General features: G+C 47.2%; 1 protein-coding gene and 1 long non-coding RNA gene across 5 annotated transcripts in view; one reads left to right on the top strand and one right to left on the bottom strand.

Moving 5' to 3' along the window:
• The window catches only part of LOC139753799 (uncharacterized), a 193,698-nt gene that overhangs the window by 120,292 nt on the left and 46,950 nt on the right, over positions 1 to 26,456 (top strand). For both annotated transcript variants that reach the window (XR_011713773.1, XR_011713774.1), the window contains exon 3: positions 6,874 to 6,931. This is a non-coding gene — a long non-coding RNA (uncharacterized lncRNA). The remainder of the gene's footprint in view (positions 1 to 6,873; positions 6,932 to 26,456) is intronic.
• Positions 1 to 26,456, bottom strand: part of LOC139753798 (homeobox protein engrailed-1a-like) — a 177,345-nt gene that overhangs the window by 116,756 nt on the left and 34,133 nt on the right. The gene's annotated exons all lie outside the window — the stretch shown is intronic.

The following is a 26,456-nucleotide window of genomic DNA, read 5'->3' on the forward strand; positions in this document are numbered from 1 at the left end:
GGACGATCTTCGAGCACGACAGGACGATCTTCGAGCACGACAGGACGATCTTCGAGCACGACAGGACGATCTTCGAGCACGACAGGACGATCTTCGAGCACGACAGGACGATCTTCGAGCACGACAGGACGATCTTCGAGCACGACAGGACGATCTTCGAGCACGACAGGACGATCTTCGAGCACGACAGGACGATCTTCGAGCACGACAGGACGATCTTCGAGCACGACAGGACGATCTTCGAGCACGACAGGACGATCTTCGAGCACGACAGGACGATCTTCGAGCACGACAGGACGATCTTCGAGCACGACAGGACGATCTTCGAGCACGACAGGACGATCTTCGAGCACGACAGGACGATCTTCGAGCACGACAGGACGATCTTCGAGCACGACAGGACGATCTTCGAGCACGACAGGACGATCTTCGAGCACGACAGGACGATCTTCGAGCACGACAGGACGATCTTCGAGCACGACAGGACGATCTTCGAGCACGACAGGACGATCTTCGAGCACGACAGGACGATCTTCGAGCACGACAGGACGATCTTCGAGCACGACAGGACGATCTTCGAGCACGACAGGACGATCTTCGAGCACGACAGGACGATCTTCGAGCACGACAGGACGATCTTCGAGCACGACAGGACGATCTTCGAGCACGACAGGACGATCTTCGAGCACGACAGGACGATCTTCGAGCACGACAGGACGATCTTCGAGCACGACAGGACGATCTTCGAGCACGACAGGACGATCTTCGAGCACGACAGGACGATCTTCGAGCACGACAGGACGATCTTCGAGCACGACAGGACGATCTTCGAGCACGACAGGACGATCTTCGAGCACGACAGGACGATCTTCGAGCACGACAGGACGATCTTCGAGCACGACAGGACGATCTTCGAGCACGACAGGACGATCTTCGAGCACGACAGGACGATCTTCGAGCACGACAGGACGATCTTCGAGCACGACAGGACGATCTTCGAGCACGACAGGACGATCTTCGAGCACGACAGGACGATCTTCGAGCACGACAGGACGATCTTCGAGCACGACAGGACGATCTTCGAGCACGACAGGACGATCTTCGAGCACGACAGGACGATCTTCGAGCACGACAGGACGATCTTCGAGCACGACAGGACGATCTTCGAGCACGACAGGACGATCTTCGAGCACGACAGGACGATCTTCGAGCACGACAGGACGATCTTCGAGCACGACAGGACGATCTTCGAGCACGACAGGACGATCTTCGAGCACGACAGGACGATCTTCGAGCACGACAGGACGATCTTCGAGCACGACAGGACGATCTTCGAGCACGACAGGACGATCTTCGAGCACGACAGGACGATCTTCGAGCACGACAGGACGATCTTCGAGCACGACAGGACGATCTTCGAGCACGACAGGACGATCTTCGAGCACGACAGGACGATCTTCGAGCACGACAGGACGATCTTCGAGCACGACAGGACGATCTTCGAGCACGACAGGACGATCTTCGAGCACGACAGGACGATCTTCGAGCACGACAGGACGATCTTCGAGCACGACAGGACGATCTTCGAGCACGACAGGACGATCTTCGAGCACGACAGGACGATCTTCGAGCACGACAGGACGATCTTCGAGCACGACAGGACGATCTTCGAGCACGACAGGACGATCTTCGAGCACGACAGGACGATCTTCGAGCACGACAGGACGATCTTCGAGCACGACAGGACGATCTTCGAGCACGACAGGACGATCTTCGAGCACGACAGGACGATCTTCGAGCACGACAGGACGATCTTCGAGCACGACAGGACGATCTTCGAGCACGACAGGACGATCTTCGAGCACGACAGGACGATCTTCGAGCACGACAGGACGATCTTCGAGCACGACAGGACGATCTTCGAGCACGACAGGACGATCTTCGAGCACGACAGGACGATCTTCGAGCACGACAGGACGATCTTCGAGCACGACAGGACGATCTTCGAGCACGACAGGACGATCTTCGAGCACGACAGGACGATCTTCGAGCACGACAGGACGATCTTCGAGCACGACAGGACGATCTTCGAGCACGACAGGACGATCTTCGAGCACGACAGGACGATCTTCGAGCACGACAGGACGATCTTCGAGCACGACAGGACGATCTTCGAGCACGACAGGACGATCTTCGAGCACGACAGGACGATCTTCGAGCACGACAGGACGATCTTCGAGCACGACAGGACGATCTTCGAGCACGACAGGACGATCTTCGAGCACGACAGGACGATCTTCGAGCACGACAGGACGATCTTCGAGCACGACAGGACGATCTTCGAGCACGACAGGACGATCTTCGAGCACGACAGGACGATCTTCGAGCACGACAGGACGATCTTCGAGCACGACAGGACGATCTTCGAGCACGACAGGACGATCTTCGAGCACGACAGGACGATCTTCGAGCACGACAGGACGATCTTCGAGCACGACAGGACGATCTTCGAGCACGACAGGACGATCTTCGAGCACGACAGGACGATCTTCGAGCACGACAGGACGATCTTCGAGCACGACAGGACGATCTTCGAGCACGACAGGACGATCTTCGAGCACGACAGGACGATCTTCGAGCACGACAGGACGATCTTCGAGCACGACAGGACGATCTTCGAGCACTACAGGACGACCCTTGAGCACGACAGGACGATCTTCGAGCACGACAGGACGATCTTCGAGCACGACAGGACGATCTTCGAGCACGAGAGTACGACTTTTAGACATGATTATGGGTCATCATACCTGACACGTGCATTTGTGCTGAGAGGTCGCACTGTCATGCCCAAAGGTTATCCCATCGTGCTCAAGGGTCACACCGTCGTGTTCTGGGGTCGTACCGTCGTGCTTAAAGACCGTTCCACCGTGCTTAAGTACTGTACCGTCGTGCTCAAGGGTCGTACTCACGGGTCGCACCGTCGTGCTCAAGGGTCGTACCGTAGTACTCAAGGGTAGCACCGTCGTGCTCTAGGGTCGTACCGTCATGCTCAAGTTCCAATTCATCATGCCCATGAAGGATACCGCTTTGTTCAAAGAGTTACATGAACCGGTCTTATCGTAAATCCTTAAATAAAAGAAAAGAAAACGATGATAAACACAGGTAAAACATGATGATAAACTCGAAAGATTGTCGGTCATGTAGTAAACGAATTCTAGGAGCAATTTGGTAATCACAATAGAAAAAAATACATACCGTCTTCCATTAGAATCTAGAATGTCTTTTTCCACCTCACGATGCGAAAGATCACCACATTTACGCTTGGAAAATGCCAAGGAAATGCAGATGTAAGTCAGGATTATCAATAGGCGGAGAATAAAGGGAGGGTGGAGGGAGGGGGTCATTTCCGCGGTGGTGATGAAGGAGGCAAATTCGAAAATGCGACACAGCGAATTTCTGTCATGGTGTGAGAGGAGGTAGTGCTGAGGACAGCCCCCTTTTGCATGTGTTGGGCGCTGGATATTTATTTTTGCATGTATAGGGTGTCAGTTATCATTTGTGGGACGTTAGACATTTTTTTTTTATGCGTCCGTAAGGCGTTTAGATATTGTGTTTGGGCGTATGTCCATTACACACCATGAGTCGGATTCGAACCCTTGTTAAAGCGTATGGCCACCTCGGCCACCCTGAGGTTAAGAAACGCAGCCAGTGGTCGCCTGGTGTTTCCTCGTCATGTCCCAACCTCAACATGGCTTTCAACCATCCCGTCTTACGCCAGGCAGTCAGTCATCGAGCAAACGAACCCCCAAATAGCTGGGTTGGTTGTGGGCCGACTGCCCGGACCGGGACGCGAACCTGGACCCGCTGATTAAAATTACTGCGCAAGAATTGTTGACACGCAAGGCAAGACGGGTTCATTAGCCGGTCAACAGGGGCGGCCATCCCACGGCCACAACAGGTAAGAAGAGCCACTACGTAAATCACAACTCATAGTTTGATTGATTGGCTGGAATCGCGTCCTTCCCTACGTGCTAGGCACACGTGAGGATCGTTGATGTCTTCTGTAATCCCTTGTTCGATCCTTAGCGCGCGCGCGCGCGCGGGCGGACTAAGCGGCTGACGGGAGGGCAAAAGAGGGACACACGGGCAAAGCGGACTACCCTAGCTGTTCATCTCTCCTCGGGTTGGCTGATGGACGAGTTCCAGCTCCGTTGGAGCCCGGCGGTTGTGGCCGGCCCAGCCACCCGAGGGGGCTGGAACTCAGCCCGAGATGGGACCATGGGGCCACTGTGGTCCGTGTGTCTACGGTGTTCAGTGGGACCCTCAATGACTCGTGCCAAAGGACAGCTTATACTGGCACCTCGAGCGTCGTGGGAGGAGGTGGGCATGACCCGCTCCTCCGCTGGGGTTGGGATGATGATCCCAGAGTGCGTTGCGAATGCTTGCTGTGTCGGGTCGTGATTTCCGCTAGGGTGCGTTGCGAGATTTGCCAGGGTGCGTTGTCAGTGTCGACCCCAGCGCACCCTGGCGACTGCGCCGGGTGAACTGTCCTGTTGCGAGAGAGAGAGAGAGAGAGAGAGAGAGAGAGAGAGAGAGAGAGAGAGAGAGAGAGAGAGAGAGAGAGGAATTCACTGTGACGAGTGACGTCATTCGCAGCGGGAGGTATACATTACTCCTGCCCTCCTGAGGGAGGAGGCCCAGTCGGTGCTGACGGAGGCGTCCTTCCCTCTAGCTCGCTCTTGGCCTCTCAGGACACCTCGCTCCTTGGAAGACCTCGGAGGTGCTCCGCCACGCTACGAATGATCTCATAAACTCGTTCAAGATTTGCCATTTCTATCATTTTTCTTCCCACGGATTTCTCTCTCTCTCTCTCTCTCTCTCTCTCTCTCTCTCTCTCTCTCTCTCTCTCTCTCTCTCTCTCTCTCTCTCTCTCTGCGACATTTGATCGCGGGGTGAAATGGTAGGGTAATGGCCCGTGTATATACATATATATATATATATATATATATATATATATATATATATATATATATATATATATATATATATATATATGCTGTCGAAGGCAGCAGAGTAATGGCCGTAGACTTGATTCTCGCGATGGTGACAGTGGAATGATAATTTTAACATTGTCAAACCCACGTACGCATTCAAGTTTATATATATATATATATATATATATATATATATATATATATATATATATATATATATATATATATATATATATATATCCCTGGGGATAGGGGAGAAAGAATACTTCCCACATATTCCCTGCGTGTCGTAGAAGGCGACTAAAAAGGGAAGGGGGCGGGGGTGCTGGAAATCCTCCACTCTCGTTTTTAGTTTTCCTAAAGAAGGAACAGAGGAGTGGGGGCCAAGTGAGGATATTCCCTCAAAGGCTCAGTCCTCTGTTCTTAACGCTACCTCGCTAACGCGGGAAATGGCCGTTTCTCGCACGGGAGATTATCTTGAGGAAATGGCCTTAATGTTTTAGTCATAGTAATTTCTGTATTTACGTTTTTCCGTGTGTGTTTGTGTGTGTGTGTGTGTGTGTGTGTGAGACTGCTAATGGTATTTTCTAATGTATTTTCATAATGTTTTGGCGATTGGAAATGCCTAAACTTTTTCGCAAACTTTGTTGGTCAGAGGATTGAAAAAAATATATAAACTTTGGAGATGTTATGATTTCCTGATATCCTAAAGCTATTTATATCGTTAGAGATCCTGTATTCAGATGAGACTTGGCGTCCTCATTTCCAAGACTGTTCGGATAGTCAAAAAGCGTCTTCATTTCTATGACTGTTCGGAGAGTTTATAAAAAAAAAAAGAGAAGAGAAAACGATCTTGAAATCGTACCAGAACATCTGGAAAGGTGATATTTCCCAGCCTCAAACCATCCAGTCTCTCGTATGACTTCACAATAATCATGTGGTTGATCGTGTGTCTCATTTCGTGCCACTCCCCAAGTTTCGTAATGACCGAGACACCTTCTCCATTCGTGAGACCTGCAAATGTTCTTTATATTTTTTTAAAATCCTTTCAGCCTTAATGAGCCTATGTACGTGTCTTTTATGGGGGGTTTTCATGACGATATAAAGCACTTTCCTCCATCTTTGATGTTTACTTTATCTTCACCAGTAAATCATATGACGTGAGTTAAACTCTTGCGTTCGAAACGGGATCCGACCAACAAACAGAGTTCATGTTTGAGCAGGGACTCTCAATTCATTTTTCTTTCTGAAATATTTTTTTTTCTTTCGTTCTCTCGTCTGTAAAGTGAGGAAATGATAAATCAACCCGTGGTGGCTGCTACTCTGGCACGTCCCTGATCGCTGCGAGTTGTTTTGTGTTAGTCGTGGGAGTCTCTCTCTCTCTCTGTCTCTCTCTCTCTCTCTCTCTCTCTCTCTCTCTCTCTCTCTCTCTCTCTCTCTCTCTCTCTCTTGGCGAGCGTCAGTTTAGACGTCCTCTCACAGGGAACCTCTCCTTTTCATCTCCCTGAAATCCACCAGACTGTGAGTGGGACAGTGTATCTCCTTCAGGGCACTGCTACACTCACCAAAATGAGGCTTGAACTTCAGCGGAGATCGAAATGACGTTCGGAGCTTCGAAAACACAGAGTTTTAAATGAACCGTTGCTGTTGATGTTAAAGGAGTTGATGAAGATGTATTCGGAGCTTCGAAAACAGAGTTTTAAATGAACCGTTGCTGTTGATGTTAAAAGAGTTAGTGAAGATGTATTCGGAGCTTCGAAAACACAGAGTTTGACATGAAGTGTTGCTCATAGCATTGATAAGACTCATGAAGGTATATTGTGTGATAAATTTGAGTAATAGAAACATGAGATTATTGTACCGTCATTTATCTTTTCAGGTTCGGAATGAAGCCTAAAGTGCATCTCAACGAAACTGCCTCCATTATTGGCTGTAAGGTAAGTTGTTTTTCTGATTGCTTAAGGTCATGAAATGTCTCTCTTTTTCGTTACGGGATGTAAAGAGCGTCTGTGTCGCAGGGGACATAGAATGTTTCAGATGTCTGTACCTGGGGATTTAGAATCTCTCGAATCTCTGTGTCTGTGGCTTAAAGGTGCAGAATGCCCTTGTCTTTGGGACATAGTACATTTCAGATGTCTGTACTTAAGATACAGAATGTCTAGAATATCTGCGTCTGGAGATTAAGGAAGTGTAGAGAATCTTAGCAATGAACGTTCTAGGTATTTAAGAGTGTCTTTCTAGAGTCTTATGACGTCTTGTGTGTCTACGTCGAGGGTTGATAGAGGTATCTAAGAACCTTGTATGCCTAAGAAGTAGGCCCCCGACGCCCTTACCGCACATCACCGGCAACCAACATTGCGACCGTCGTAGGCACTCCAACGAGAAGAGCGTCGCAGCCTGCATAACCACCGATTGTAATGACTGCGACGATCCCTCGCGTTACGTCTTAGCGAGTCCAGAGAGCCGGGCGTTGCAACAAGAGACGACAGGGCGTTGCGTCGCAGCAAGAGTCGCCAAAGTATTGTGTCGCAGCAAGAAACGTCAGTGATTGCGTCGCAGCAAGAGACGCCAATACATTGCGTCGTGGCAAGAGTCGCCAATACATTGCGTCGTAGCAAGAGACGCCGATACATTGCGTCACAGCAAGGAACGCCAATGATTGCGTCGCAGCAACAAACGCCAATGATTGTGTCGTAGCAAGAGACGTCAATACATTGCGTCGTAGCAAGAGACGCCGATACATTGCGTCGCAGCAAGAGACGCCAATACATTGCGTCGCAGCAAGAGACGCCGATACATTGCGTCGCAGCAAGAGACGCCAATACATTGCGTCGTAGCAAGAGACGCCGATACATTGCGTCGCAGCAAGAAACGTCAGTGATTGCGTCGCAGCAACAAACGCCAATGATTGCGTCGCAGCAAGAAACGTCAGTGATTGCGTCGCAGCAAGAAACGTCAGTGATTGCGTCGCAGCAAGAAACGTCAGTGATTGCGTCGCAGCAAGAAACGTCAGTGATTGCGTCGCAGCAAGAAACGTCAGTGATTGCGTCGCAGCAAGAGACGCCAATACATTGCGTCGTAGCAAGAGACGCCGATACATTGCGTCGCAGCAAGAAACGTCAGTGATTGCGTCGCAGCAAGAAACGTCAGTGATTGCGTCGCAGCAAGAGACGCCAATACATTGCGTCGTAGCAAGAGACGCCGATACATTGCGTCGCAGCAACAAACGCCAATGATTGCGTCGCAGCAAGAGACGCCAATACATTGCGTCGTAGCAAGAGACGCCGATACATTGCGTCGCAGCAAGAAACGTCAGTGATTGCGTCGCAGCAAGAAACGTCAGTGATTGCGTCGCAGCAACAAACGCCAATGATTGTGTCGTAGCAAGAGACGCCGATACATTGCGTCGCAGCAACAAACGCCAATGATTGTGTCGTAGCAAGAGACGCCGATACATTGCGTCGCAGCAAGAGACGCCAATACATTGCGTCGTAGCAAGAGACGCCGATACATTGCGTCGCAGCAAGAAACGTCAGTGATTGCGTCGCAGCAACAAACGCCAATGATTGTGTCGTAGCAAGAGACGCCGATACATTGCGTCGCAGCAAGAAACGTCAGTGATTGCGTCGCAGCAAGAAACGTCAGTGATTGCGTCGCAGCAAGAAACGTCAGTGATTGCGTCGCAGCAACAAACGCCAATGATTGTGTCGTAGCAAGAGACGCCGATACATTGCGTCGCAGCAACAAACGCCAATGATTGCGTCGCAGCAAGAAACGTCAGTGATTGCGTCGCAGCAAGAGACGCCAATACATTGCGTCGTAGCAAGAGACGCCGATACATTGCGTCGCAGCAAGAAACGTCAGTGATTGCGTCGCAGCAAGAAACGTCAGTGATTGCGTCGCAGCAAGAAACGTCAGTGATTGCGTCGCAGCAAGAAACGTCAGTGATTGCGTCGCAGCAACAAACGCCAATGATTGCGTCGCAGCAACAAACGCCAATGATTGCGTCGCAGCAAGAAACGTCAGTGATTGCGTCGCAGCAAGAAACGTCAGTGATTGCGTCGCAGCAAGAAACGTCAGTGATTGCGTCGCAGCAAGAAACGTCAGTGATTGCGTCGCAGCAAGAAACGTCAGTGATTGCGTCGCAGCAACAAACGCCAATGATTGCGTCGCAGCAACAAACGCCAATGATTGTGTCGTAGCAAGAGACGCCGATACATTGCGTCGCAGCAAGAAACGTCAGTGATTGCGTCGCAGCAAGAAACGTCAGTGATTGCGTCGCAGCAAGAAACGTCAGTGATTGCGTCGCAGCAACAAACGCCAATGATTGTGTCGTAGCAAGAGACGCCGATACATTGCGTCGCAGCAAGAAACGTCAGTGATTGCGTCGCAGCAAGAAACGTCAGTGATTGCGTCGCAGCAAGAAACGTCAGTGATTGCGTCGCAGCAACAAACGCCAATGATTGCGTCGCAGCAAGAAACGTCAGTGATTGCGTCGCAGCAAGAGACGCCAATACATTGCGTCGTAGCAAGAGACGCCGATACATTGCGTCGCAGCAAGAAACGTCAGTGATTGCGTCGCAGCAACAAACGCCAATGATTGTGTCGTAGCAAGAGACGCCGATACATTGCGTCGCAGCAAGAAACGTCAGTGATTGCGTCGCAGCAAGAAACGTCAGTGATTGCGTCGCAGCAAGAAACGTCAGTGATTGCGTCGCAGCAAGAGACGCCAATACATTGCGTCGTAGCAAGAGACGCCGATACATTGCGTCGCAGCAAGAAACGTCAGTGATTGCGTCGCAGCAACAAACGCCAATGATTGTGTCGTAGCAAGAGACGCCGATACATTGCGTCGCAGCAAGAAACGTCAGTGATTGCGTCGCAGCAAGAGACGCCAATACATTGCGTCGTAGCAAGAGACGCCGATACATTGCGTCGCAGCAAGAAACGTCAGTGATTGCGTCGCAGCAAGAAACGTCAGTGATTGCGTCGCAGCAAGAAACGTCAGTGATTGCGTCGCAGCAACAAACGCCAATGATTGTGTCGTAGCAAGAGACGCCGATACATTGCGTCGCAGCAAGAAACGTCAGTGATTGCGTCGCAGCAAGAAACGTCAGTGATTGCGTCGCAGCAACAAACGCCAATGATTGCGTCGCAGCAAGAAACGTCAGTGATTGCGTCGCAGCAACAAACGCCAATGATTGCGTCGCAGCAACAAACGCCAATGATTGCGTCGCAGCAAGAGACGCCAATACATTGCGTCGTAGCAAGAGACGCCGATACATTGCGTCGCAGCAAGAGACGCCAATACATTGCGTCGTAGCAAGAGACGCCGATACATTGCGTCGCAGCAAGAAACGTCAGTGATTGCGTCGCAGCAAGAAACGTCAGTGATTGCGTCGCAGCAAGAAACGTCAGTGATTGCGTCGCAGCAAGAGACGCCAATACATTGCGTCGTAGCAAGAGACGCCGATACATTGCGTCGCAGCAAGAAACGTCAGTGATTGCGTCGCAGCAAGAAACGTCAGTGATTGCGTCGCAGCAAGAGACGCCAATACATTGCGTCGTAGCAAGAGACGCCGATACATTGCGTCGCAGCAACAAACGCCAATGATTGTGTCGTAGCAAGAGACGCCGATACATTGCGTCGCAGCAAGAAACGTCAGTGATTGCGTCGCAGCAACAAACGCCAATGATTGCGTCGCAGCAACAAACGCCAATGATTGCGTCGCAGCAAGAAACGTCAGTGATTGCGTCGCAGCAACAAACGCCAATGATTGCGTCGCAGCAAGAGACGCCAATACATTGCGTCGTAGCAAGAGACGCCGATACATTGCGTCGCAGCAAGAAACGTCAGTGATTGCGTCGCAGCAAGAAACGTCAGTGATTGCGTCGCAGCAAGAAACGTCAGTGATTGCGTCGCAGCAAGAGACGCCAATACATTGCGTCGTAGCAAGAGACGCCGATACATTGCGTCGCAGCAAGAAACGTCAGTGATTGCGTCGCAGCAACAAACGCCAATGATTGTGTCGTAGCAAGAGACGCCGATACATTGCGTCGCAGCAAGAAACGTCAGTGATTGCGTCGCAGCAACAAACGCCAATGATTGTGTCGTAGCAAGAGACGCCGATACATTGCGTCACAGCAAGGAACGCCAATGATTGCGTCGCAGCAAGAAACGTCAGTGATTGCGTCGCAGCAACAAACGCCAATGATTGTGTCGTAGCAAGAGACGCCGATACATTGCGTCACAGCAAGGAACGCCAATGATTGCGTCGCAGCAAGAGACGCCAATACATTGCGTCGTAGCAAGAGACGCCGATACATTGCGTCGCAGCAAGAGACGCCAATACATTGCGTCGTAGCAAGAGACGCCGATACATTGCGTCGCAGCAAGAAACGTCAGTGATTGCGTCGCAGCAACAAACGCCAATGATTGCGTCGCAGCAACAAACGCCAATGATTGTGTCGTAGCAAGAGACGCCGATACATTGCGTCGCAGCAACAAACGCCAATGATTGTGTCGTAGCAAGAGACGCCGATACATTGCGTCGCAGCAACAAACGCCAATGATTGCGTCGCAGCAAGAAACGTCAGTGATTGCGTCGCAGCAACAAACGCCAATGATTGTGTCGTAGCAAGAGACGCCGATACATTGCGTCGCAGCAAGAAACGTCAGTGATTGCGTCGCAGCAAGAGACGCCAATACATTGCGTCGTAGCAAGAGACGCCGATACATTGCGTCGCAGCAAGAAACGTCAGTGATTGCGTCGCAGCAAGAAACGTCAGTGATTGCGTCGCAGCAAGAAACGTCAGTGATTGCGTCGCAGCAAGAAACGTCAGTGATTGCGTCGCAGCAAGAAACGTCAGTGATTGCGTCGCAGCAAGAAACGTCAGTGATTGCGTCGCAGCAAGAAACGTCAGTGATTGCGTCGCAGCAACAAACGCCAATGATTGTGTCGTAGCAAGAGACGCCGATACATTGCGTCGCAGCAAGAAACGTCAGTGATTGCGTCGCAGCAAGAAACGTCAGTGATTGCGTCGCAGCAAGAAACGTCAGTGATTGCGTCGCAGCAAGAAACGTCAGTGATTGCGTCGCAGCAAGAAACGTCAGTGATTGCGTCGCAGCAAGAAACGTCAGTGATTGCGTCGCAGCAAGAAACGTCAGTGATTGCGTCGCAGCAAGAAACGTCAGTGATTGCGTCGCAGCAAGAAACGTCAGTGATTGCGTCGCAGCAACAAACGCCAATGATTGTGTCGTAGCAAGAGACGCCGATACATTGCGTCGCAGCAACAAACGCCAATGATTGTGTCGTAGCAAGAGACGCCGATACATTGCGTCGCAGCAAGAAACGTCAGTGATTGCGTCGCAGCAAGAAACGTCAGTGATTGCGTCGCAGCAAGAGACGCCAATACATTGCGTCGTAGCAAGAGACGCCGATACATTGCGTCGCAGCAAGAGACGCCAATACATTGCGTCGTAGCAAGAGACGCCGATACATTGCGTCGCAGCAACAAACGCCAATGATTGCGTCGAGAAGTTATGAGACGAATTTGCTGAGTTAAAAGGAAATGTGAAGCAGAAAATAAAGCTTCAATATTTATCATAAGAAGCTAAGATGATGCCTCTTATTTATGACGTGTAATATAAGGGGGGTTAGGGAGGCCAGTGTGTGTGGTGATAATAACTCTCATAAGTGTCATATATGTTGGGAAGGTTCCAATTTATTGTTATAATAATGTTCCTCAATATTTACTGAGCGATTTTCTTTTAGTTTTGCGAGTTGTGTGTGTGTGTGTGTGTGTGTGTGTGTGTGTGTGTGTGTGTGTGTGTGTGGTGCAGTGTTGCCATGTGTGAATATTCTCAATTCATTCGTTGTTGTTTATTTTTTGTTTATTTTGTCGTGTGTCAGTTATTTGCTGCGATAAGCAATAACTATTTTATTCTACGAAAAGGTTAAGGGAACAGAAAAGAACACAATAAGCCATTATCTTGCCCTTATGATTATCTACCTGTCTATCTGTCTATCTAGTATCTATCTATCTGCACACATGTCTACTAGTCAATATACCTACTTTCCTTTCTATTGATCTATTCCTCTATCTCTCCATCTATCTGTTGTATATCTATCAATCTTCAGCTACGACCACTTCACTCCCCCCATCTAAAACCAGTTAGAGCACTTGCCTCCCTCACCCACCCCCCACAATAACATCCCCCCTACCCCAGAAACCCCCCTCCGACTCCCTTTCCCCCGCCCAAGGGGGACCCCGTCCTGACCCACCCCAAAGCCCCCACACCTACACCCCTCGTCGTCGGGTGCGACGTAGCGTTGATAAGTCTGTTCCTTCACCTGATGTTCACCACAATGGCCTGGGAACCAACCCATCCCCCAGGAGACTTATGAAATACCGCCTCCTCCCTCCCTATCCCTCTCCTCTCCCTCTTCCTTACCCTCCGTCCTTCCGGAACTATCCCTCACTCGGTCCTGTACGTCCCTCGTCGAGGATAGGACTCTAGACAGACCTGTTATACATCAGATATACATCCGTGAAACACCCCGACTAACACCAGCGTATATATACATCGGTGAACACCCGAAGCATTACTAACGCCAGCATACCAAGATGGCTTGTAGACAACCCCCCCTTTCTAATCTACTCCTGTGTATAGTTACTGTAGACTACGATATCTGATCAATGGTTGAGAGCGGGTCTAATTACTGTCTAGCTATTCAGTATCTGTGGAACTCGCATGACTCCCCCGCCCCCCATTAGAGGTAGCATAGAGGTGGTACTTCTTGTTACAGCTAGCCTAGAGGAGGTCCTTGCCATTAGAGCTAGCGTTAGAACTATCCCAGAGATTGTTCCACGTGTTAGAACTAGCCCAGAGATGGTGCCCCCTTGTTAGAACTAGCCCAGAGATGGTGCCCCCTTGTCAGAACTAGCCCAGAAATGGTACCCCTTGTTAGAACTAGCCCAGAAATGGTACCCCTTGTTAGAACTAGCCCAGAGATGGTGCCCCTTGAACTAGCCCGTGTATATATGTATATATATATATATATATATATATATATATATATATATATATATATATATATATATATACACACACACACACGGTTTATATGCGTCTTTTATGAGCCCCGTCAGACTTGCGTAAGTCGTGTACCCCAGCAACAATATTCTTGTGTATATAAAGTTTTTATTGCTGGAAGCTTATCATGATAGTGAGCTTGTACCTTAAGCAGTTTTCAAAAGACTAACCATACCATTAGGTGTTACTGGAGTCTTTTTTTTTTTTTTCACTGTGACCTCGGAGGCGACCACGCGAATGACCCTATGGTTTTCTACAGAAATTTTTAAAAAATTTCTCAGTTTTTGGTGTGACTTATTTATTTCCTGCCCTTTCAGGAGTCTTTACTATCTTTATGACGCTCCTGCAGCACTCAGGAAGCCGGCCATGTCCGCCGGTCGGGACTACAAGGTATATAAAGTGTTGTGATGATGATGATGTGTGTGTGTGTGTGTGTGTGTGTGTGTGTGTGTGTGTGTGTGGTGTGTGTGTGTGGTGTGTGTGTGTGTGTGTGTGTGTGCATCTATGTACCTAGAGAGTGCAGGGCAATTGAGTAGTGGAATGTATGTTGTCTTCCTTGTTGGTAGTTGCATCGTGTGCATGAAGAGTCTTGGTTTATGTTGAGAAGGTGTTCGTCGTGTCCTAAGGATGGCTGACGTCTCGAAGACGCTCCTTCGAACACAGGACTTTACTCTTCCTCATCTTGCGCAGTTTTGCCTCATCGGGTGGAAGCAACATGTGCGAAATCTCTTCTCTGTGGGGAAAAGTGGATGAAATGATCGAGTTCCTCTTTCGTTCTCTGAACAGTTTCAGGTGCACTGATTTACCATCAGATTACAAGATCATTTCCAAGACGTTGGTGCCAGTTGATACTTTGCAAGACTGCACAGTAGCTGTAAAAGGCCACATCACTGTTTATCAGGCGGGACACCGTTTATACCGGGTTTCAGGACGCCTTAAATGATCATTAAGGAGATCGGAACAACTCAGAATGCATTTAGATTCAGAGAGATTTCCATATCAAATATATTTTTTAAAGGTTTCGAAACTCGTTTTGTGCGGTTCGAACACCCCTTCTCTACCTCTCAGTCTGTCGAGGTAGGATACCAAGTTGGGCCAGATATAATGCCACATATGGAGACCAGCTAATATATTGTGCTCTCAGAATGCAAAAGAGACGCGTAAAGTGGTGAGATAACAACCCTTTCCCCCCCTCCCACCCCCCATGATTTTTTTTTTTCTTCCGATCTGAATATAATTCAGCCATATACATGCGGAATGGTTTTGATATCGAGTGATATCTTGGCTGTAACGTTCGTTTATTGCTGGCTCTCTCTCTCTCTCTCTCTCTCTCTCTCTCTCTCTCTCTCTCTCTCTCTCTCTCTCTCTCTCTCTCTCTCTCTCTCTCTCTCTATGTTTGAAACAGAAGAGATTGGCTAAGTGTTCCCTACAAGACGCCAAGCATTTGCCAGGGAGAAACAAGTGAGAGAGAGAGAGAGAGAGAGAGAGAGAGAGAGAGAGAGAGAGAGAGAGAGAGCTTCTAACAGACAGTCAAACCGACGAACAGACAAAAGGAGAATGAGACAGACAAACTGATACAGAAATAGAGACGTGATGATGAAAACGGTAGACAGATTTAGGGGAAATTAGACAGACAGATTGGTAAACAGACAGATACTTTTACAGAGCGAGAGTTTTATTGAGAAGGAAGAAGTCTGGCAAAATGCCAATATATATATATATATATATATATATATATATATATATATATATATATATATATATATATATATATATATATATATAAAGGAAACCTGAGAAACACAAACAGATTACCGTAAGGAAAGGCAAACAAAGTGAGGCATTAAGAACACCCCGTCTATAAACCTGTCTGGACGAAGCAGACAAAATATAACCCACTCGTTTTTGATCGAGTCTCAAAGGCAAACAGATCCCTCAGACGACATAGAGAGATCAGGGAGGGACGGGGGGGGGTCACACTAACCACTTAAGACAAGCGGAAAAGGAGCGGCAAACACACGTACAATAGGGTGGGAGGGCGTGCAAACACAGGGAGAGGAGTGGAGTCATACGAACAAGCACAGGGAGATTAGCTGCTGAGAACACACACACACACACACACACACACACACACGAGAGATCAATCCAAACGCACATGGACGCAGGGGCGTGTATGGATAGACTGATGCACACACACACACACACACACACACACACACACACACACAAATATATATACAGACTCAACGTTAATCTCTCTCTCTCTCTCTCTCTCTCTCTCTCTCTCTCTCTCTCTCTCTCTCTCTCTCTCTCTCGTTCACCTCCCCCCCCCCACCACCACCCGTCTTCCCGTCCCTCCCTCCCTCCCTCTCCACAAAGTGGCTGCTAAATGCCGGCCTAATTCGATCACTTCTCACGAACAATCGACCTACAGAGGCGAGTCGGGGAAAGGGCGGGCTGGCCGTCGGCTTGTGTGTGTGCCGGCCTAGTCGACCGCCCGGAAAATAACAGGTAGTGGGGAGGATCATCTCCTGGGCTGGGCCGTGTTTGCTTAGCCCACCGACCTCTGTCCTTACCCCCCCTCCTGACCCACCGCGACCCACCACCTACCACGACCCACCCCGACCCATCTCCTTCACCTTGTCCCGTAGAGAGAGAGAGAGAGAGAGAGAGAGTGGATTGCTTCGGACGAGAGATGAGGCAATGGTAAGAATAAAGATATTAATTGTTTCATTCATAGTTGATATTGTTTAGTTGTCTTTTAAGACTTTATCATTAGTATTTTTAGTAGTAGTAGTAGTAGTAGTAATGGTAGCAGCAGAAGTAGTAGTCACACACACACGCGCACACACACACACACACACACACGTAGACAGCAATGCAGAACGTTTAAAGAATTGTACGACAGAGCAACATCAAGACATGGGGGTCCCACGAGTGTCGAACTCTCTCTCTCTCTCTCTCTCTCTCTCTCTCTCTCTCTCTCTCTCTCTCTCTCTCTCTCTCTCTCTCTCTCTCTCTCACACAATGCAGATAGGTACATTACGTTCACGGTATGTCACGTCATCAGCTAAGGTTTGTACAGACGCCAGACCGGCTACAGATACCAAGGTAGAAATGATGAATATCGCCGAAATACGAATGATAAAAGAAAACGAAAGAAAACGACTTCTTCATCTGATCCTGATTTTAAACGCGGTCCCCCTCATGCTTGAGCAGTATTTTGGACGTTGAAATAAGACAGTGTCAGAAAAGTACATTTCCCTTTTTTTTTTTTTTCATCTACAGCTTCCCTCCTTCTTCACCTTTCGCCCCGCTTATCCTCCCCAGTCGCCATTTCTACCCTCCCTCACCCCTCTCACACCCGCTCCCCATCATCTCTCCGCCATCCCTCTCCCCAAACCACCATCTTGGTATGCGCATAATTCATTTCACGTTTCCTAATGTCACAGTTTTATGGCCGTTTGAGGTCATTTATCCTCGGGGTCAGATTTACGAGGTTAAAAAGGAGTGTGGTAAACAAGTTTATTTCCAGTGGCGTGACACAAGGGGGAGGTCGGCATGGGGGTCCCATTTTTCTCTTGTTGATACAACAGACCTCCGCGTCATGGACGAGATGGTCACGTGACCCCATTACCGGACCTTAATGACAGCCATTAGCATTACATATTTCACCAACGAGGGACATGGAGGTGCTCTGAGAGACATTAAATCTTATCTCAGCTATCAGGGAAGCCATTATCTCCGCAACGGTGCAAAATGGGATAATGACAGAGTCTTGTGATATTTTCCTATACCAAATCACTGTACGTATATATATATATATATATATATATATATATATATATATATATATATATATATATATATATTATCCCTGGGGATAGGGGAGAAAGAATACTTCCCAGGTATTCCCTTCGTGTCGTAGAAGGCGACTAAAAGGGAAGGGGGCGGGGGTGCTGGAAATCCTCCCCTCTTGTTTTTTTTTTTTAATTTTCCAAAAGAAGGAACAGAGAAGGGGGCCAGGTGAGGATGTTCCAAAAAGGCCCAGTCCTCTGTTCTTAACGCTACCTCGCTAACACGGGAAATGGCGAATAGTATGGAAAAAAAAAAAAAAAATATATATATATATATATATATATATATATATATATATATATATATATATATATATATATTATATCCGTGTATCTAGTAATGCGTTCTAACAACTTATCAAGGTATGGGGTGGCTCAAACTATGGAGTAGTTAGCAGTTTCGGTGAACTCTTAGCCACAATTGCGTAGCGAGCCGAGGGAATGTGTGATTGGCCTAGGTGGAACGTGTGCGAGTTATGTGATTGGTTGATGAATGAAGGGGAGGTAATGCGTTAGAGCCAAAAGCAGAGACAGAGTTAGATCAGAGAAGTAGTTCAGATGAGTGAGCCATCTCGTCTATAGGGTGGTTACTGGCTGTTAGAGGATTGTATTCTGGTGGCTGTGTTACATATTATAGCACCCAGGCTGAGGGTATATGTAAACGAGCGTGGCACTGGTTATAACAACAAGCCACAAGTCATTGTGACTGTCCACTCGCTAAACAACATTACCTCCAGTGATTGTAAGTTGTATTATGTTTGTGCCAAAATTATTCATATATTTGCATCATTGTTGTAAATGTTTGACGAGTATTCGTGAGGGGTATGACTGAATTTCATTTGTTAAACATAACAGATAATTGTAAGGGTTTTAAAATGGGTTGTAATCACTGTGTTAGTTGGGTTAGTAAGTTAATTTGTGGTTTGTATTCGTTTTGTATGGTTTTACGCGAGAGAAGTTAATGTTTCAGTGTCATGTAGTAGAGGACAACTGCTTTATATTGGAGAGTACTTCTTGGAGGGGGCTTTTGCTTCGGCCGCAGTACTGTGTGTGTGTGTGTGTGTGGAGGCAACTGGTGTTCTCCAGTCGACAGAGGTCTGCGTGGAGTCCTATCCTGGTTTTCTATCGAAGACGAAACAGTGTCGGGAGACCGAGTGTTAGACTCCCTTCAGCTGCTGATTTCGAGTGTAGTAGTCTGTGGGAGTCTTCCGTTGGACGGCTGGAAGCTTCGTATGAGGCCCAGGACAGATAACATAGTGTCTGATCCCCGTATGGGTCGTAACTCGGATCATATAATGCCTGGTATTACCATCCTCTACGTGGCGGTTCAGAGGATGCGAGACGGTGAAGCTTCGAGTCTGTCCGAACCATCGAATACCCCAAGTTCCTGTGAGCTTATTGAAACCCTTGAAGATTAAAGATAAGATTAATTCTGTGTTATATATATATATATATATATATATATATATATATATATATATATATATATATATATATATAATATTGTTCTTCTTCCTCTTTCTGACTTTATGATACAAATAGCTTACTATCAAATGAATTTCTGTGCGGTTAAATGAACGTTTGCGTTACTGCTTCACGCTGAACGAAACAGGACGCCGAGTGATCGCCCGTATGGAAACTCAGTCCTGGGTATAACGTGCACATGCCTTCCCTGGATTACATTACCGTTGATGACCATTTCCGCCTCCGGTAATCATGACTGAGAAATGTGTTCTGGAACTATGAAGAACAGAGAACATTTATAACGCAAAAGTCGTAGATGTTCACTCTGGTATCTTATACTCGTTTAGAAGTGAACACGTTCTTCTACGTAGGGGTCAGGTCAAAGGCCACGCTGTTGCACGTAGAGTTCGTACCGTCGTGCTCAAGGATCGTACCGTTGTACTGAAAGGCTGTACCGTCGTGCTCAAGGATCGTACCGTCGTGTTCAAGGATCGTACCGTCGTACTGAAGGGCCGTACCGTCGTGCTCAAGGATCGTACCGTCGTACTGAAGGGCCGTACCGTCGTGCTCAAGGATCGTACCGTCGTACTGAAGGGCCGTACCGTCGTGCTCAAGGATCGCACCTTCGTACTGAACTGCACTACCGTTCGTGCTCAAGGATCGTACCTTCGTACCTCACCACCGTCGTGCTCAGGGATCGTACCGTCATACCCTAGAGGGAGGGAGAGTTAATGAACCTCGATTCTTCATAGAACTATACGAGAAAGTCGTTAATAAATCGCCGGGAGAAAAAAAAAAAGAATGAAATAATCCCCCTCTTGTTTCCTGTAATCCGGAACCTTGACCAGGGGAAGGAGGGAGGAGGGGGGATTGGGGATTGGAGGCCACGCGGGATCGCCAATTTATTCCCTAATTACTATTGAGTTATATTAAGACGCTGCCAGTTCGCTCCCCCCTCATTTGGCCTTCAACCAATGGTTACCTAAGCGTTTAAAACCAATTACGCCCTTGTAGCTCCCATTACCCCGAATTAATATGCAAGATATGGCAATTTCTTAAGCAGGAGTGATGAAGTCAACGTTGGCCGGAGTGTTTCCTGCTGGAATTAGAACATCTAATGACAGGGATAAATTGCCCATCATTTAGTGCTGGGTGAAATAGATGATGAAGGGTAGTGGTGGGTGGGTGAGTGGCTGGGTTTTTTTTTTTTTCTTTTTCTGCTAATTTTGCAATTCAACACAGAAACTTCGGCCCTAAGAGCTTCATGTTTTTGGGTAAGAGGCCTCCATTAGCGAAGGGGGTTGCATGGCTCGCTCACTCGGCCCCCCAAAGCCACTCTCGTAATTCCACTGTGAGGATCGCATTGCCTGCGTTTGAGTAATAGCCCTACAGGAGAGGGGAGTAAGAGGGAGAGAGAGAGACCCCGAGTTAAGCGGCCTGGGCACCGTATTGCGACGGGTGTCTTCAAAAAAGAAATCGCTCGCTGTGAACACACGGGCAACAACAAGCAGGAAACGTACGAGATAATTATTCACCAAATTACACGTGATATTAGGGTCGGCCGGTGTCTCTCTCAGGAGGCGAGAGAGAGAGGTTCATCAGAAGCCACGGTATATATTTACGGTCTGTCCATCGAGCATTTGTTTTGGCAAGTTGATGACATGGTTACGCATATCCTTTTGCTTTCCGATATCCATCGACGCGTCATGGACAGAGAAGGAACTTTGGGGGTGATAGAGAAACCGTCTGTGTGGGGTGTATGGGTATATACGGATCTGTATGTAAGTGTGTTGGTGGGGGGGGAGTCTCAGTGGGTGTGGTAGCGATGTACGGCGGTGATGTCAGGAGGTGAGTGTATGTACGTGAGGGAATTCAGTGGTTCGTGTAGGGGTCTAGTGATGTATAAGACGTGGGTGAGGAGGAGGTGGTATGATTGTACATTAGGGGGATGGGCTGTGTGTACGTGGGGTAAATGGTTTGTATGTACGTGGGGGAAGGTGGTCCGTGTATACGTTGGAGTAAGGAGGTCTATGTGTACGTGAGGGGGAGGGGGGAAGGTGGACTACATATACATGGAGGAAGGTGGTCTGTACGTGCGTGAGTGAAGGTTGTCTGTGTGTACGTGTGAGAAGGTGTGTGTGTACGTGGTGGAAGGTAGTCCCTGTGTACATCAAGGAGGTCAAGTGAGAGGCTGAATTTTTCGCTTTCTACAAAAACAAGTAAAAAAACAATTAATAATGAGATACGGTCAGTGATTCAAGATCATTCTTATATTCGAGACAGTTATTGAACCCTCTGGCGAGCTCATTCACCGTCGCCTTTTGAACCATCTTTTTTTTTTCTTCTAAATACCTTTTTCTCGGAAGACGACAGGAGACAATCGGACCATCGACATCAAATTTATCTAAGATCAGATTAGGATTAAAAAAAATAAATGTAAACAATATAGATTTTTCAAGAGACCTCACTGGAATTCGATGCGGTTGAGCAGCCAAGTGCGGAGAGTGATCCGAAGCGCTTCGGCCTTAAAGGAGCTTCGACACCGTGAAGACGACACGCTGACGAATCTCCGACTCACAATGAACGTCACGTGACTCACACTTGATAATCACGCCACAGGCCCCCCACCCAAAAAATGGCTCGGGTTTCACCTCCTTGGTGCTCTTTTGAACCCCAAGATCTCATTGAGCTTCCGGGGTGAGAATCAGTGGCTTGGAAACGAAACATCTTGATCATCCAGTATACTGCTTCACACTGTCGGAGTCGAACGCTTGCTTCATACCGGCTCAGAATGCCGGAGTCAAACTCCAGCTTCGTATGTGGGATTGGGTTTTCCCACGTTTAGTGTAGCAAAGATGACTATCGGAGGTTTAAAGATCATTTACATAGAGGGTGGAGTGTAGGCTTGGGGAATGTGTAGGGTGGGGTCACGGTAAGCCATGTGTAGGCTGGGGTCACACCAGCTCATGTGTAGGTCACGGTAGGTAATATACAGGTCGTATATATATATATATATATATATATATATATATATATATATATATATATATATATATATATATATATATATATCCAACCCTTAGCTCGATACCCCAATTCATCAACCAGCTCTGTGGAGAGGATGAACAGCTGGGTTAACAGCGGACCGACAGCCGCGACTAGGATTCAGATCAATGACAAGTCATGATAGTCCATATGGGAGACCCCCACACAGGGGACAGAGGCGTCACTCCCTCCTACCAGACTCGGTCTGAGTAGAGCCATACCCCACAGCGTCCTCACTGCAGTAGTACAGTGTGGACTAACGGCTCCCAACCATAGACACCTTGACACACCTGGCATGCTGGTGTAGTAGAACCACCGTGCAGACACCTTGACACACCTGGCATGCTGGTGTAGTAGAACCACCGTGCAGACACCTTGACACACCTGGCATGCTGGTGTAGTAGAACCGCTTAGGAATAATGTCGCGTCCAGACCAATGAAAACTCCCGGATGAGAAATATTTGACACTGTATCGGGCAGTGAGTTGTTACCGCCGTCAGGATACATTGGCGTTACAGGTAAATTGCAGTTACAGAGGACTGTGACTGCGGACATTCTAAGTATCAGTTCTTCCCTTGCATCTGCTGGACAACACGTACACCCGAACGTATTATTTACTGCCTTAAAATCAGTGATTCGAAGCCTCAGATTTCGAGGCATCGAACGCTCTTTTGATCGCTTCACTGATGTCATTGTGCTGAGGCTAACCCCCTCTTACTTTACCCAGAGTTTGCTAAGCCCTCGGCCCCAGCCTGCATCATGTAACCCGCCACACGTAATCACCAGCGTCGCTCTGTAGCACGTAAATTATACACTTTGTACTATATCATACACAGGCCCTCTCTCTCTCTCTCTCTCTCTCTCTCTCTCTCTCTCTCTCTCTCTCTCTCTCTCTCTCTGTGTTATTACCGTAACATAAACATTCCTGCGTGTGACGTAATGTGGCCCCCTCCATAGCATCATCATCATCATCATCAGTATGGTCACTGTAGTATGATGTATTGGACTGTGCTCTGTATAGATGTTTGTATTTGTTGCCTCTCTCTCTCTCTCTCTCTCTCTCTCTCTCTCTCTCTCTCTCTCTCTCTCTCTCTCTCTCTCTCTCTCCCAGCGTCATACGGAGTAAACATGAATGTATCGTCTTTGTGTGTGTGTGTGTGTGTGTGTGTTTGAAGATATTCTTGGCCTTCTCCTTTTATATACCGTCAGTAGTTCGAATAACACTGGATCTCCGACGCCTCTTTCTAAAAGCGGAATGAGCGACTTCCACTTCCTTTGGTCGACCTGTCACCCTCCCTCCTCTGTTGACGCATTGTCCTCGCTGTGTTTGCCCCAGCTTACCCCCTGCTGTGTTCAACCCCGACGCACACTGCCACAGAAATGCTTTCTCTCTCTCAATACGTAAGAGAAGCAGGGCCTCTTACACACTGATAAAAAAAAGAAAATATATTTCACTACATCACTGGCCATTACTTTGTGACGAATTCTGAATTCGTTTCCAGACGAAATGGAAAAAAAAAAAAAGATAACGAGTTTCCATTTCATTGTGTTCGGTTTTGTGTTGATTATTCGTTAAACTTTAATGAGTAACGTCGAAGGTTTGGATAACCATTAAGCCAACATCATCAGTGCATGAAGAACACGCGTGGAAATTAAGATTCGGTTCGCCTACCTAAAGAGTCTGAACGCGGCCGACAAATCAGGGATTTTTTTTTTATTTTCTATTTATATTTCCTGTGGTGACGGTGTAGTGAATTATCGTCGTCTTTTGTTTCGAATGAGACCCCATGTCGCATATAAGGTCCATGGCACCACAGATGAACCGTCGACGAGGACAGAACCGTCATTGTCTTGTGCATGACGGTACGATCTCGGTGCACGATGGTACGGCCGGTGCACGATGGTACGGCCTTGGTGTGCACGACGGTACGACCTTCGAGCACGACGGTATGGCCTCGGTGCACGACGGTACGACCTCTGAACACAACGATATGACCGTACGACCTCGGTGCACGACGGTATGACCTCGGTGCACGACGGTACGGCCTTGGAGCACGACGGTACGACCTCGGAGCACGACGGTACGACCTCGGTGCACGACGGTGCGACCTTGGAGGACGACGGTACGACATCTTTCCTCGGGCACTTGAAAGGGTCAGGCTCATAATCTAGAGTCGTACCATCATGAACAAAAAGGGGTAGAAAATGAAGTCTATTTCGAGGTGTAGTTGAAAGAGTGCTCAATTTTTTAACCAATGTCTTACTTTTACAATCGTGCATTCAGAAGAGAATCAATGATTAGTATTAATCCACTAACTCTAATGATGATGAACCACCCCTAACTAACACTGATAAAAGATAAACAATTTACAGGTGTCATGGATGATAATGATAAAAGATAAACAATCTACAGGTGTCATGGATGATAATGATAAAAGAAAAACAATTTACAGGTGTCATGGATGATAACGAACCCTTCCCCCTAAGGCTAAGAGAACCATTGATAACTACAGTTGATAAAGACGAAGCCAGACGTAACTAAAACCAAAGAAGCTAATTCATTCATAACTAGAGCTAATGAAAACATACCTATCCCTGATCTAGATGGATGTGTACGTAACTTGTCACTAACATCACCCGAGCTGTGAACACTGTTCCGAAACCATGAATTTAAACGTTATGAACCACTTACGTCACAGCGCTCACAACGAAGAAGAACCAATCGTAATTAACATTTAAAGGCTATGCGGCAACTCGTACATAACTACCAACCTCTGATTTTAAATAACTTAAAAAAAAAGAAAAAGGCTGTATGGCAACCATGTATTATTGCCAGTTTCTTCCTGCCTTTGTTTCCTAGAAATGAAATGGTCTAAATTTTTTTTTTCTTCTTTTTCTTAATACGATTTGAACTTTGAGGTGTTCGCTGCGTCAGCTATGAGCCGAACACAATCCAGTTAACACCAATATGATACATATAAAAGACCAAAAACAAACGAAAAATGTACAGGCCACCTCCACAATAAAAAAAGAAATTAGAAATAGTGAGCTATTAATAACTTAAGATGGATGTATAGGTCGTTAATGAGCCGGTAATTAACGTTCATTAAGGGACCATATGATAAAGGGGTCGTTAATAAGGTACCCTGTGGTACCCGAGTAGTTTAATAGCGTTTAGAATTGATGGCGTTCTGTTGAAATGCATCATGTGGCCAAATCTCTTCTCAAAGGACGTACGTAACTCGGCTTCTTTTGACGTCAGTACTTAAAAACAAAATCCTAGCATCAAAGTCTGTATTTCACAACAGAAGTAATAGTAGTGGTAGTAGTAGTAGTGGTAGTAGTAATAGTAATGGTGGCACTTCTTTTTCGTATGGCATTACACTGATTATTGTTATTATTATTATCATTATTATCATCATTGTTATTTTTTATTATCATTATTACTATTGTTATTGTTATTCATTATTATCATTATCATTATTATATAATCATTATTGCTACCTCTATTTTCGCTTGATTAGTTAGCTCCTAATTATTCTTGTTATTATTATTGTTATTGTTGTTATCATTATCTTTATTGCTACCTCTATTTTCACTTAATTAGTTAGCTCCTACAACAACTATAGCAACATTAGCATCCTATACATTCTGTATTGATAAGAATTCAAAGTATGTAAACATTCTTATTTTAGACACTCTGTATATTATTGCTGTGAATGACATGTTATCGGCAACTCATGATTTGAACTGATGTTTACAGAACTGGGTTTTGGTAAAGCAGGAATAAGTTGTTAATTTATTGTTTCATTCATGATCACTCTATTCATGTACAGTACTCCATTTCCCATCGTATTACGGGGTTGCCTTTGCGTCCGAATCCTTGTAGAACGTAGTGATACAAAGAAAAAAAAGAAAATGGCCTTTTTATTTTTTAGGCTACACCAGTGAGGCTGTTAGAGTTGAAGTTCTAAAACTTTTGAAAAATGATCTAAAGCG

The sequence above is a fragment of the Panulirus ornatus genome, chromosome 15, assembly GCF_036320965.1.
Source record: "Panulirus ornatus isolate Po-2019 chromosome 15, ASM3632096v1, whole genome shotgun sequence".
Lineage (NCBI taxonomy): Eukaryota > Metazoa > Arthropoda > Malacostraca > Decapoda > Palinuridae > Panulirus > Panulirus ornatus.